Source organism: Mustela erminea, chromosome 2, assembly GCF_009829155.1.
Source record: "Mustela erminea isolate mMusErm1 chromosome 2, mMusErm1.Pri, whole genome shotgun sequence".
NCBI classification, from domain to species: domain Eukaryota; kingdom Metazoa; phylum Chordata; class Mammalia; order Carnivora; family Mustelidae; genus Mustela; species Mustela erminea.
Genome location: NC_045615.1, coordinates 148,232,932 through 148,247,700, shown reverse-complemented (window position 1 = coordinate 148,247,700; position 14,769 = coordinate 148,232,932). Strand labels below are relative to the sequence as shown.

Here is a 14,769-nt window from a genome sequence, read left to right as displayed (position 1 = left end):
CCACTTAATAAACATTCAGCTACGTCTCTTTTTTTAAATAATAAGTTTTTTCAATTAAATTAGAGAAGTGAAAATGGCTTATGCTTTTATTTGATGTGAACCCTACATGTCAGAGTTAATGGTGGACAATTCCAGATAACACAAAGGAATATACTAGCTTTAGGGTATTTTTTCTGATGTGTAACTTTTTTATTATAATAAATATTTCTTTATTAAAATCTCATGTTATCTGTTGATGGAAAGTACATTAGATTAACAGCAGACATTGAAAGCACTACTGTAGATTTTTTTTTCTTTTAAAGATTTTATTTATTTATTTGACAGACAGAGATTACAAGTAGGCAGAGAGGGAGGCAGAGAGAGAGAGGAGGAAGCAGGCTCCCTACTGAGCAGAGAACCCAATGCAGGGCTCGATCCCATGACTCTGGAATCATGACCTGAGCCGAAGGCAGAGGCTGAACCCACTGAACCACCCAGGCACCACTACTACTGTAGATTTTAAATTGAGTTGTTACAAAATGCTTCACTGACGAGTACTGAATTTAGAGAATTGCTTAAGAAACCCATTGGGATAAAGAAGATGTGATATATATATATGCAATATATATTATATAAATATATAATATATAATATATTTATAATTCATATACTTACAATCATATAATTACATATAAATATATTATAAATATATTTATATTCATATTATTTTCATATTCATATTTTATTCATATAAACAGTGTATTTATTTTCATATTATTTATGTCTGTTTATATATAGTATAAATTGTATCTATTACATGCATTATATATTATATAACATGTTATATAATTTTATATAAATCATATAAATTTATATTTATATAATATATAAAATAATATCTATCATATAATATATATTTATGATTGACACATTTATAATTACACAATTATATATAAATAAATCATAATTATATTAGGCATATAATATATATTTATGTAATTTATATTTATGTTTATGTTTTATTTGTTACATTATATATTTATAGTATATAAATTATAGATGTAATATAATCTGTAATATGATTATAGATTATATAAATTTATATTTATATAATATATATAACACAATTAGTATCGTTCTAATTATATAATTATATATAATATATAATATGTATAATGATAATACTATTTTTAAAATTCTGTTGTCTCATAATTTTTTATTAAATGGTACATTTTATTGACTATTATTATTATTATTTCCCATTGCATTATTATTTCTAAGGTCAGCAATTAATGTTTTGAAAAGCAGAAACATATGAATGAATAGGAATGGAATATTTGGCCTCAATAGGGCCTCAACACACCCACTGTGTTGATGAAACGCATACACACACAGCCATGAATATATACATACACACACACATAATTGGTAGTTCTAATTCAGGACTCTCCTAGTCAAAGGTTATCAAAATGTTTATTTGATCAGAAAAAAAAAATGATTTCTTCAGCATGAGCAGTTGCTTCTGGGTTTCTTGAATCATTGATGACTATAAAATGGATCTTTAGTGGATTTACTGCTCAGGATCTGAGGGCTAAAATCTTGGTCTTAATTTCTTCACCTCTCAACACTGAATGTGCCTGTCTGACAAAAGAATATCCCTAGAAATATTACTAAGTGTGTAAGAAGTCTTTCTGAAGGTGCTCTATGTGTCTATGTGTTGACATTTACTAAAGTAATTTATGGTTGAGGCAAATACTTTAGTTTTTCTCCGTTCTGAAGAGAAGATTAAAGTGTACAATATGAAAATGGTGAGCGTAGTGTTCCCATTTTCCTACTCAAAATTTCAAAACATTTAAATGTATGTAGACATCTTGCTCCAGAGGGAAATATCAGAAAACCTTTCTCTGGTATACTTGATTTTTTCATTACGTATCTTTTAAATAAATATCAATTGACTGTTGAAGGTAACTCACTTACAGGCCTTAATTCTGAAGTAAGTCTCATGACCTGTTTTCAAGGAGGACCAATCCTAGTGGAAGAGATCAATGCAATGACCACAAATGTGTGCAGAGTATGTGAACAGAAAGAGAGGACAGTGATTCCAAACTGAAACTGGTTTAAATACAGCTTCCTAAAGGAAATGTCAGACTGAATTTCAGTAGGTGAACAAGGATTATTTATTTAGACTAGAGAGGAGAAGAAGATATTCCAGAAGTAAAAGATAGTAACGTTGTATGGAAGTACTGAATCACTACAGTGATTCATCTGATTTGTACACCTGAAATTAGTATTATAATGTTAACTAACTGGAATTTAAATAAAAACTTAAAAGAGGGGGCACCTGGGTGGCTCAGTGGGTTAAAGCCTCGCCTTTGGCTCAGGTCATGATCCCAAGTTCCTAGGATTGAACCCGGAATCGGACTCTCTGCTCAGCAGGGAGCCTGCTTCCCTCTCTCTCTGTCTCTGCCTGCCTCTCTGCCTACTTGTGATCTCTGTCAAATAAATAAAAAACAAAACAAAACTTAAAAAGATAGCAAATGCTAAAAAGACAAAAAAAGTAGCATGTTATATCTGGGGGAAACCAAACTAATAAGGAACTTCAGAAACATAAAATGCAAGGTACCACATGACTAAAGACAGGTCTGAGAAATAGTCAGAGAGCATATCATGGCCACCTTTGAATGTTATTATGTAAAGTGCCCTATAAGAGGTAGAAAAGTCCTGGAAAATCATTGAGTGCTTTTAAATTGCATCTGAGAAAGATACCTTGTGGCTTTATAAGCTGTGAATTTGAATGAAGAAAAGAGAAAGCAGGAAGACTGCTAAAACAGAAAAATAAAAATAAGGCCCTGGTGTTTTCTATGTTGGTGTTTTCTGTGTGTGTGTTTCTAAAGAATTCATTGTTGAACAATCACCAGCACATGACAAGCTGTATTCCACTGGTGACATTCAAACACTGTATTACTATAATCTTCATAAACTTTCAGAAGTAAAAATAGACAGTGTGATATTATTCAGAAAAATCTCTCCATGCCTCATAAAACTGTGTACATGCAGTATCAAATTAAGTGACTAATTGAAATCAGCCAAGAACATGCACCTCCTAGCTTAAACTAAAATACACATAAGTTATAAAATTGAAAGGGCTTCTATGTATAATCTGTAAAGTAGTTGCTTTCTCTACCAAAATTACTGCATTCAACAAGGACAGAAATTATTTGCCGTCATGCTACTCCACCCAGGGACCTCTACTCTAATCCTGTCACTTATGTCTCAATACTGGGAACAAGTTTCTATTTTTTCCCAGAGGTTCTCCTATGTCACAATCACTTTCATAAATCTCTGCATAAAAAAAAAAAGTCTTATCAAGGAGGAAAAAATGTCAGTAATTTAAAAGTCACCTACAAAATGACACATATATATTTTGGTGTCCAACATTCATACAAATGTTTTAATACCTAAACTATATAAGTATGTATCTGCAAACAATATTTGGCATTGCATTTCATACTTTTTAAGCTTTATATAAATTGTACCACAGCTATGCTTCCTTTGGCAATTTGACTTTTTCACTCACATGCTACAAGATTTATCCTAGTTATTTCACCATTTAGTTATTCACTTTCCTATTGGTGGACCTTCAGGTTGATTCCACTATTTCCCCATCACTAACTATGCTAAATTTTTTGAAGATGTTACCCAATGCACATGTATGAGAGTTTCTGGGTAGTTGATGGCAAAATGACTGTTGATTTCTACAGTATACACATCTTATATTTAGTAGCTCCTCCCAAAAATTACATTTATGTAAAAATAAATCTAAATATTATATCAAATGAAACATAATAACACATTAAGTACACCAGTTTGTGAAGTACCATGTTACATGCTGTGTTAATATTTTACATATTATCTCATTGAATCCTCCTAAAAACTAGGGCTCAGAGTGATGGTACTATGCGGGGGGCTTCACAGTCTGAAATTGGTTGAGTCATGACTAGAACCCAAGTCTGAGATCCCAGACCTCTTTCTATTTTGCCTAGCAGCCTAATCTGCCCTAACATTCCCTACACTAAGTTTCTTTGGAGAAAAATGGAAGAGGAAAGTCATTTGAAAATCTCACAAAGTACATAGAGAATACTGATATAGAAATGAATTTTAGAGGATAACACTGGAGAGGTTCTGGTTTTAGAGTCCAAGGGCACTGGTTTTAGAATCAGATCTTAATAAAATTTACTGTTCCATTAGTCAGATGAACTGTGTGAATTAGGGAAAACTAGTCATTCTGGGCTTCAGTGTTATCCTTTATAACATAGTTGTGAGATTAAATATGAAATTGACAATAAATCTTCGAGTGCAGACTCAGGTAAAGAGTGCTCATTAACAGGTTAATACTGTTGTTACTGCTGAAAGGTGAGCCAGAATAAGAATCGAAGAGAAAAAAAATGTCAATATTGGTTTCTTTCCCAAAAGCAACTTGCAAATGAGTCAACAATAATACTTTCAGACATGGGTTTGACTTTGATGATCTTTCACTAAGGAATTCTTTGTTTTTTTAATGCATATTTTTAATATTAGAGAAGTTTTATCAGAGGATTCTCACCCTGGGGCGCCTGGGTGGCTCAGTGGGTTAAGCCTCTGCCTTCAGCTCAGGTCATGATCTCAGGGTCCTGGGATCGAGCCCCGCATCAGGCTCTCTGCTCAGCGGGGAGTCTGCTTCCCTCTCTCTCCCTCTGCCTGCCTCTCTGCCTACTTGCGATCTCTTTCTTTCTGTCAAATAAACAAATAAAAATCTTTAAAAAAGGAAAAAGAAAATTCTCACCGTGACCTGATATACCATGTGATGTGGTACTTTCCTTTATTAAAACCCACTAGAAATAGATTTGTTTCCAATGTGGTCCTTGCACAAAATATATAAAAAGCAACTTCTGGTGTGATTTGTGTTCCACCCCTTGGCATGCCGAAGTATCCCACCAGTAACTAACCATAGTACCCGTTTTACAGATGGGAAACTGAGGCACCAAGATGGCTGTTGCATCAGTGAGTATATAGAGCAGTGATTGTTGAAGCTGCCTTTCTCTGCCTGGCCCAGGTGGGAAATTATGGTGGAGAGGCTGATGGGACGGTGGAGGCAGGACTGTTTGGTATCTTCCCCAACCCCTGAATCCCTAAGGAAGGTGCTCAGGGAAGGACTACAGTGTAAATGGGAAACATCTCAGGAGCTCCTGACAGTCTGGAAGGGACGGTCTTTGGGAGAGACCAACTCCACCACGAACCTAGGAGGTTAGGTTAGGTGAAGGGCCAGTGCTTCTGGCGTGGCAGCCTGATCTGCAGGCCTCCTGGGAGACTTCACTGTGGTGATCCTCATGGGCAGCCGGGGTTGCCTCCCAGGGTTGCTGTCTGAAATTCTGTGATTTTCCAGGAGCAGTTCGTTGGCCGGGGAACCGATAGGCACATGGGAGAGGAAGCCATCCCAGATCAGGACCAAGCGCTCATCCGTGCACGGTCTGCTCTGCTTCTCCAGCTTCTCCCTTAGGTGGTGCAGCTCCGCCCCAGTGGTCCACCTCCTTCTCCTTGCTCACACTGTCAGGCTGGGCCCTTTAGAAGAGGCAGAGTTAGACGGGGGTCACCTGGGCCATCAGGGGGTTTTGTTCACCCTCAGGCTGTCAAAGAGGTTGCAGATAAAGGGGACATAGCCGACACATCCCTGCAGGGACAGGGCTCACAGCTGCTCCCAGGCCTGGTACTGCTGCAGTGAGTTCAGTCCCCGCCAGAAGCCACTCTGACCTACGTGCTTGCTCTCGGCTTAAATGATGTTCCATTTCTTTGCTGAATGCACAGCCCTGCAGAGAACCGTCCACAATCACATTAGCCACTTTCTCCAAGTCTATGGCACCTGGCTCTTTGAGTGCTGTCTCCAACAGCTACCGAGTCTCTGCATCAAAAGATTGGATTTTACAGTCCCCTCTGCCAGGCTCTCCCATGACCATCCAGCCCCGGCAGCTCTTGACTGACGTGGGACACTAATGACAGCTCCTGCAGGATCGTCGCGCCCGGCTTGCTGGGCAGGTGCATGTGTCCTGCTTTCCGGGCTCTGGCTGCTGGTGCCACCGGCTCACCTTGCCACCGCCGAGGTCATTTCCCAGCACAGTGCTGGAGCCTGTTTTATATATTTTTGTTTTCTGCTTAATTTATAAACTGAGGGGCTCAAAAAAGGAAAGAATAAGGAAATGAGGAAGGATATAGAACTAACCAGCTCTGTATCACCCTGAAACAAACAATACACTGCGACTAAAATGAAAACAAAGCCACTAAATCAAATTGTAATCAAATGTTATAAATCTTACCGCTTCTGTGAATGTTAAGGACATTGTTTTGAAAATTAGTAAGAAGAGAAAGATTGACTAAGTGTGATATTTTCAAAATAATGCATAAGAAGAACTATTTCCTGCTTTTTATTAACACATGTAAAAGGAATTTTCCGGCAGTGAACCATAAAGTAGAAGCAATATGGGACAAGCTAGTAAGTGATTATCATAACTCAGTATCTTCTTCTGCCCCCAAAATTGATCTCCATGGTTTAAAAGCATTAAATGATGTTCTGATAAATGCTTTCACTCCTCCCTCACAGCCATTAATCATTCCTGTTACAGGAGGTACCACGGTCGCTTTCCCACAGACAACTCTTCTTCGGTCATGTCCGTGTCTCCAAGCAGCCCTAACACTACTTGTTGGTTGTCTTTCCGCACTTACAGCAACGAACTGAAGGTGAAGCAAAGCTACTGTTGATAATTGGCAAGATATAGTCAAGACTCAGAAACCTGCTTTCTGGATTAAGACATCCATCAATGTCTTAACCGTCCTCCCCAATGTCTCCCATTTAAAAAAAAAAAAAAGTATCTGAGAGGCAGGAACTTTTGAATCTTTGATATTTAGAAACGTACATATTTCACAGAAAATCATTTTAGTCCTTTTCCCCTGATTTCATTGTCATTGAAATTTTTAAATGAATCGGCACTGTGATCCTGAAATTTCCACTTCATGTAATTTTAATTTACTATTTAATACTATTTGCTATTTAATTTACTATTTTATACTATTTTATCTGTTTCTATAGAAGAAATAAGGGAATCACAAAAATGATTAAGTTTCTCTTCTACTTATGTAAATAATAAATCAAATGAGCGTAGTTTTATCAAATCCCTAAGTGGTACACAGGAGAATTTCTTAACTGTGCCCTATCAGTCAATAAGAGCCATACACGTGCATACACATATGGACGAACATACACACAGCCATGAGACCACAGCAGAAGGTTTTCAAAAGTGTCGTGAAGCAGAGAGTTTCTTTTCACAGATGGAATATATTTGAGTAACAGTCTGGTTTAATAGACCTTATTGTCATTCATATTGCTGTGTTTACTGAGAAGGTAAAATAGATTTCAGTATTTTCACCTAGTTTTAACAGCAGTAGTGCACATTTTTTTTATTGTACTTTATTATGCATAACGTATCTTTGTAAATGTCATTATTTGTGATTCTCACAAAAACTAGGAAGTAGGCAGTGTTGGATTATTCTTTATCTGTGGATAATGAACCTGGGATTTATACAGTCATGTGGCTAGTGGGCAGTGCTGAAATAATAATCCAGCCTCTCTGATATTCTCATATCACTGCTCATTTTCCTTTATCAAATAATCTGTTAAACTCCAGTGACCTTTAAAAATACTTCTTAAATCAAAATATATAATATTCAAAAGAATGAGAAAATGCAATATGTCAAAACAAGAACTTGTCAGGCACCGAATGAAACACCTGGAACCAAAGATGAGTGAGATAAAAGTCAAGTTCTCACTAACTTTAAAATCTAATAGAAGGGAAATTATATTTTAAGAAATAATTATAATACAACATATTTAATAAAATAGCGCTATATAGAATGTCTCATAGTAGCAGGAGATGAAGATTGATGTATAACCAGATCTTAGATCATGGAAATCCTTAAATGCCAATACAAGGAATAGATGATTTGTTTAGTTGTGTTTCGTTTTTTTTTTTTTTCTTACAGGTAATAAATACAAATGAAATATAAGAAAGATAATAATAAAATGACTTGTATTTTGAAATTTCATATCAGCAGTCAGTAATATAAAGAATAAATTGGGGGCATATGAGAGAATTCAGAAGCTCTTTTTTTAAAATTTTTTATTTTTTATAAACATATATTTTTATCCCCAGGGGTACAGGTCTGTGAATCGCCAGGTTTACACACTTCATAGCACTCACCAAAGCACATACCTCCCCAATGTCCATAACCCTACCCCCCTTCTCCCAACTCCCCTCCCCCCAGCAACCCTCAGTTTGTTTTGTGAGATTAAGAGTCACTTATGGTTTGTCTCCCTCTCAATCCCATCTTGTTTCATTGATTCTTCTCCTACCCACTTAAGCCCCCATGTTGCATCACCACTTCCTCATATCAGGGAGATCATATGATAGTTGTCTTTCTCCGCTTGACTTATTTCACTAAGCATGATACACTCTAGTTCCATCCATGTTGTCACAAATGGCAAGATTTCATTTCTTTTGATGGCTGCATAGTATTCCATTGTGTATATATACCACATCTTCTTGATCCATTCATCTGTTGATGGACATCTAGGTTCTTTCTATAGTTTGGCTATTGTGGACATTGCTGCTATGAACATTCGGGTGCACGTGCCCCTTTGGATCACTACGTTTGTATCTTTAGGGTAAATACCCAGTAGTGCAATTGCTGGGTCATAGGGCAGTTCTATTTTCAACATTTTGAGGAACCTCCCTGCTGTTTTCCAGAGTGGTTGCATGAACTTGCATTCCCACCAACAGTGTAGGAGGGTTCCCCTTTCTCCTCATCCTCACCAGCATCTGTCATTTCCTGACTTGTTGATTTTAGCCATTCTGACTGGTGTGAGGTGATATCTCATTGTGGTTTTGATTTGTATTTCCCTGATGCTGAGTGATATGGAGCACTTTTTCATGTGTCTGTTGGCCATCTGGATGTCTTTTTTGCAGAAATGTCTGTTCATGTCCCCTGCCCATTTCTTGATTGGATTATTTGTTCTTTGGGTGTTGAGTTTGCTAAGTTCTTTATAGATTTTGGACACTAGTCCTTGGGAGAAGATATTTGCAAACGACATATCAGAAGGTCTTTTAAAAATAAACAAGAGAGGAGAGAGAGATTAAATAGTTATGAAACACACAAAATGGCAGATTTATATAACATATAACAACTAAATATAGAAACAATGAGTACTTCCAGAATATTTATAGAGAAAATAGTGGATAAAGGTACCATCCGACAAAACACAAATGGATGATAAAATACAAGTCTTAAGGGAGGATGTTAAAGGAAAGTTGTTTCATGGCATCTGACCATTCTGAGTTTGAAGGGCATAGGGTACAGTGAAACACAAAACCCTAATGAGAGCCTGAAATAAGAAGAAAATGATTACTGAAAGAATGGATTTAATAAAAATAATTGCAAATCTGAAAATCAACCAGTTTCTGGAATTTTGTGTTGTTTTTCTTTTAAAGACAGGGAAAAAGGGAAGAATTTCACCTAGGTTCCTCAAGTGCCAAAACCACTTGCAAATTTAAAGTTAACCATATTTTATCTAAAGTTATCATTAATAAATAGCATTTATAAAATAAGAATTATTAAAATAAAAATATTAAAAATAAAAAATAAAATATATCAATAATATCATTAATTCTGAATAGGACACAATGGAATGGGATCAGTTGTTTAGGATCCTTTTTATAGGAATGTGTTTGTTAAAAAGAAATATAATTAGACATTAAGAAAATATGAATCATATTTCCCTACTTCCATTGGTAGATTATAATCAGCTGGGGCTAATGTATGACAAATGAAAAACAGTGGATGGGACTTCCTTTACCATAAACAAGTATTTCAATTTGCAACATTGAACACTGAGAGTACGGTAAAGTAGCCATCTATTATTGTCACTAAGATGCCCAGTAAAAAATTGAAAAAAACAGGAGTTATTAGATCCTTCATGACACCAATTAAGACAGATTAAATTTCCTTTTCATTTTCCATACTCCAGAACCCTAAACGATCCAATTTATATAAGATGCATTTGGGTTCAACTATACATAAAAAGAATATCATACAACTGAAATTTTTGCTGCCTAGACAATAATATACTGAATACTTTATAGTTAGCTTTTTACATGGTAAAATGTAATTCTCTCAAAGATAAAAATATGATTGTATTCTGAGACTTTAACTGGTTAACATAAATTTTACTTAAAGGATACCATTAGCTATCTATTGTAGGAGGAATAAGCTCTCTCTCTAGTAAAGTTAAAATATGAAGAACTTGAAGTAGAAACAAAACATAACCATGAATATTACACTTTATAGTGTATAAGAAATAAATTAAGGGGAGGGGAATGTCCCACAAGGGCCTATCCTGAAGGAATCTATGGCCCAATGTGTTATAAGGATGACTAATTGTACAACTTAAAAACAACTCAGATTTTCTATAGATATAGGCAATTAGAAAAAGTAACGTGGTAATTGGTTTCAAGTCTATTGCAAAAATGACTAACATGATCAAACGTATTAATGTTTTCTATCTTACCAAGTTATAATACACAAAGATGAAAATATTATTTTATTTCAAAGCTATGGTATATTTTCATTTATATATATAAATATTCATTTACATATATAACAAGGACTCTGAAAATTTTATTGACTAGCTTCCCATTAAATTTTAAAACTACTGAAAACAGAATTCAAATTTTTCATACAAAAACTTATCACCAGTGGTCAGAAAAAGAAGCTATATTCATGGGATTTTTATATAAAGAAAAGTCTGCATAATAAAAAGTGCAAATTTTTAAAGAAACTCACATACATAATTGAATCTATTGGAGTCCCAGTCCCAATACTTACTATTAATGAGTGATTAAACTATCCTATATTTCTCTGATTAATTTTCTCATCTGTTAAATAGGAATAACAATAATATAGATATTGAATAGTAGTTATTAGATTGGTAAGTATAATATCAACCAAATCTCCTCATACATAAACACTCTCAAAACAGACAGAAAATGTAGGTGCTTCACTGTAGAGTCTTGTTCTGTCATAGAAAACACACTTCCCTTCAAACAGTTTGTAATGAGCAAGTTGTGTGATCCCCTGACATTTCCTTTCTCTATCAAGTTTTCCCCATAAAACCACATGAACAAATTAATCACATTCTTCAAGATTTTGCTCAAAACTTACCTTGTCAATGTTTATTCTGAATTGTAAAACTCACTTTCATAATTATTGTACCAGTGTATTATACTTTCCAACCTAATATTATACTTTTCCACCCTCAGTGTCCCTCATGCCTCTTAAGTTGGTCTATTGTTTTTCTTTATTACAGAGCAGTAATCTTCTCTTAACATACAATATATCTGTTCATTTTATATATATATATATATATATATATATATTTTAAGATAGAGTCTGACATGAGGCTTGATCCCAGGACGCTGAGATCATGATCTGGATCAAAAGCCAACCACTTAACCAATTAAGTCACCCAGGCATCCCTATATTTATTATTTTTTATCTGCATTTCCTTCTTAGACTGTAGACAACAGGAAATGAATATGAATAATATGAAGGGACATAATAAATTAGATAGTTCTTGATTCTAAGGAAAAAAATATTTTTCCATGAATATTACCTAAAATAGAGGAAAAAGGAAAAAAAGTTCCTATTCCAACATTTATAAACAAGCAAACACCAGAATGATAAAATCTCCTGGAGTCAGCGGGAATGGGGAATAAGGCATACTAATCTACTTTGGAATTGTTACCTATCCAATAGTCACTTATGCAACATTACTAGGTAATTCTAAGCATTTTACCTAACTCACTGAATTGCCTTTTGAAATCTATTTCTCTCTACATCATTATATTTGGAGATTTCATTTAACATGTCAATCTCTCTTATCCATATAGTTGTTCAGAATACATTTTTGTTAAAGAGAATATTAGAAGTATTTTCAAGACAAGAACTGGGTGTTTGAGAATAAGATACAATGTTATAAAAGGCTTTAGATATTCAAATGTAGAAATTCATATTTCTCTGCTTTTCCAACTCATCTGTAGGGTGTAAGACCTGTAGTCTCCTTGGATTCCATGGAATTTATTTTATTTCTTTTTAGCATAGTGATATATCTCAGATATGCATCCTCCTCACTTTGAAAGGATACCACTCTGGGATGTGCTTTGCATTTACATAATGCAGGGAAGAGGAACACTTAAAATTGTTGGGGAATCTCTGTTTAGGACTCTTCTTCAAATATTGCATTTAGGATGGTTACATTTCTTATCCCTGACCCTCTCACACTGGTTTAGTGTACTTTTTAGGCCTGGAAAAAGATTAGCTTTAGCTAAACCACAGACATATTTTTTAGAGACACAAATGTTTCATAGAGGTCCCAGAACTGACAGATCTGAATCTCTTTATTCTCTGAAATCTGACAGAATTCAAGTTCAAAGACATGAGAATACAAGGCACAGATTGTTTTATTGAGAATAACAAAAAAGTTTATCTGTCTAGTTTATATATGATAACTATGATCATTAAAATCTAAAATAACCATTTAGACATTTTAATTTCTTGAGTTCAGCTAAATATAAACAAGTTTACAAATTAATATATTTTACACACAAAAGCTTGATTTAAAAACAAAACAAAACAAAAAAACAGTGAATGTCTACTACACAAAAGGTGGATCTGTTGTTCCCAGAGAATGAAAAGTTGAGTAAGAAACAATCCTGATCCTCAAAAAGTTTACAGTTTTAACAAATTAAAACAAATTTAGGTTTATAGGGAGTACAAAACGGAATTGCCTAATACTGACTGTACAGGTTGCACTTGATAAGACATTGAAGAATCTTTGTCCTTTTGCTGAGTGACATAAAGTGTTTCTAGCTAGAGTAAACAACATAAAAAAGGCATACAGGCATGAAGTTGTTCAGATTATTAGAGGATTTCACGGGAGATTGTTTTGAATGGAACTTTAGTGTCATGAGACACTGTAGGTAAGAAAAAGTTGGTAAAAGAAAAGTGAGAGAATTGTTTAAAGCCATAAATTTTCTTAATCTTAAATGACAAATTTAAGAAAATAGATTTTACTATATTTGCAATGAAAATTTTGAAAGCATTTGAAGTGTCATTGTTTAAAAGAATTTTAATTATTTTAGACAGAAATGTAATAATTAGAGACTGGAATATTAATTAAAACTTAAAATGGGGCTTTCTGCTCCTCCCTGTGTAACAGACAGCTGTATCTTCTGGTGCAGTGCCAGCCACATACTCAAGACATAATGATGAAGGTCGGAGTAAACAAATTTGGCTGTACTAGGCTCTTAGTCACCAGAACTGCTTTTAACTCTGGTGAAGTAGGCATTGTTGCCATCAGTGATTCCTTCATTGACCTGCATTACATGGTCCACAAATTCCAGTATGATTCCATCCATGGCAAATTCAACCACACAATGAAGACTGAAAAAGGGAAATCTGTCATCAGTAGAAAACCCTCTGCATCCTCCAGGAGCAAGATCCAGTCAGATCAAATGGCCCGGTACTGGTACTGAATACGATGTGGAATCCACAGGAGTCTTCATCAACATGGAGAAGTCTATGGCTCACTAGAAGGGTGGGACCAGGGGGTCATCATCTCTGTCCTTTCTGCTGATGCCCCCATGTTTATGATGAGTGTGAAACCATGAGAATATGATAACACCCTCAATATTGTCAACAATGCTTCCTGCACCATGACCTGTATGGACCCTCCAGCCAAGGTCATCCATGACAAGTTTGGAATTGTGGACAGGACTCATGACCACAGTCCATGCTATCATTACCAGCCAGAAGACCATGAATGGACCCTCTGGAAAGCTGTGCTGTGATGGCTAAGGGGCCACACAGAACATCTATTCTGCTCCTATTGGCACCAGCAGGGCTATAGGAAAGATGATCCCTGAGCTGAATGGTAAGTTTACTGGCATGGCCTTCTGTGCCCCTTTCCCCAATGTGTCAGTCATGCATCTGACCTGCTGCCTAGAGAAAGCTGCTAAATATGATGACATCAAGAAAGTGGTGAAGCAGGCATTGGAGGACCTCCTCAAGGGCATGCTAGGCTATACTGAGGACCAGGTTGTCTCTTGTGACTTTAACAGTGACCCCCACTCTTCTATTTTCTATGCTGGGGCTAGCACTGCTCTTGATGACTACTTTGTCAAGATCACTTGCCAGTTTGACAATGAATTTATCTATAACAACTGGGTGGTGGACCTTATGGTCCAAATGGCCTCCAAGGAATAAGAGTTCCCTGGACCACCAGCTCCAGCAAGAGCAAGAGGAAGAGAAACAGAGAGGCCCTCAGCTGCTAGGGAGTCCTTACCCCAACTCATCCCCTAACACACTGAAAATCTCCCAACCTCAAAGCAGTTTCTATCTCAGACCCCCCTGAAGAAGGGTCAGGACTCAGGGAGCCCTCCCTTATTTCATACCATCAATAAAGTATACTGCATCCATCCTAAAAAAAAAATAAATAGAATTTTAAATGGATTACATGATTACATCATTACCTACATCAAGGTACTGATAGTGATGATGATGTCACATTTTTCATCATTGACACTCTAACTTATCACTCAATCTTTGAGTGATATTCTTGGTTCATAAACTGGTCACTGAAATCACTCTGAA

General features: G+C 35.6%; 2 pseudogenes; one reads left to right on the top strand and one right to left on the bottom strand.

Moving 5' to 3' along the window:
- Nucleotides 1-5,255: 5,255 nt before the first annotated feature.
- Nucleotides 5,256-5,963, bottom strand: LOC116582699 (annotated as a pseudogene).
- A 7,419-nt stretch (nucleotides 5,964-13,382) lies between these two features.
- Nucleotides 13,383-14,382, top strand: LOC116582692 (annotated as a pseudogene).
- Nucleotides 14,383-14,769: the final 387 nt, after the last annotated feature.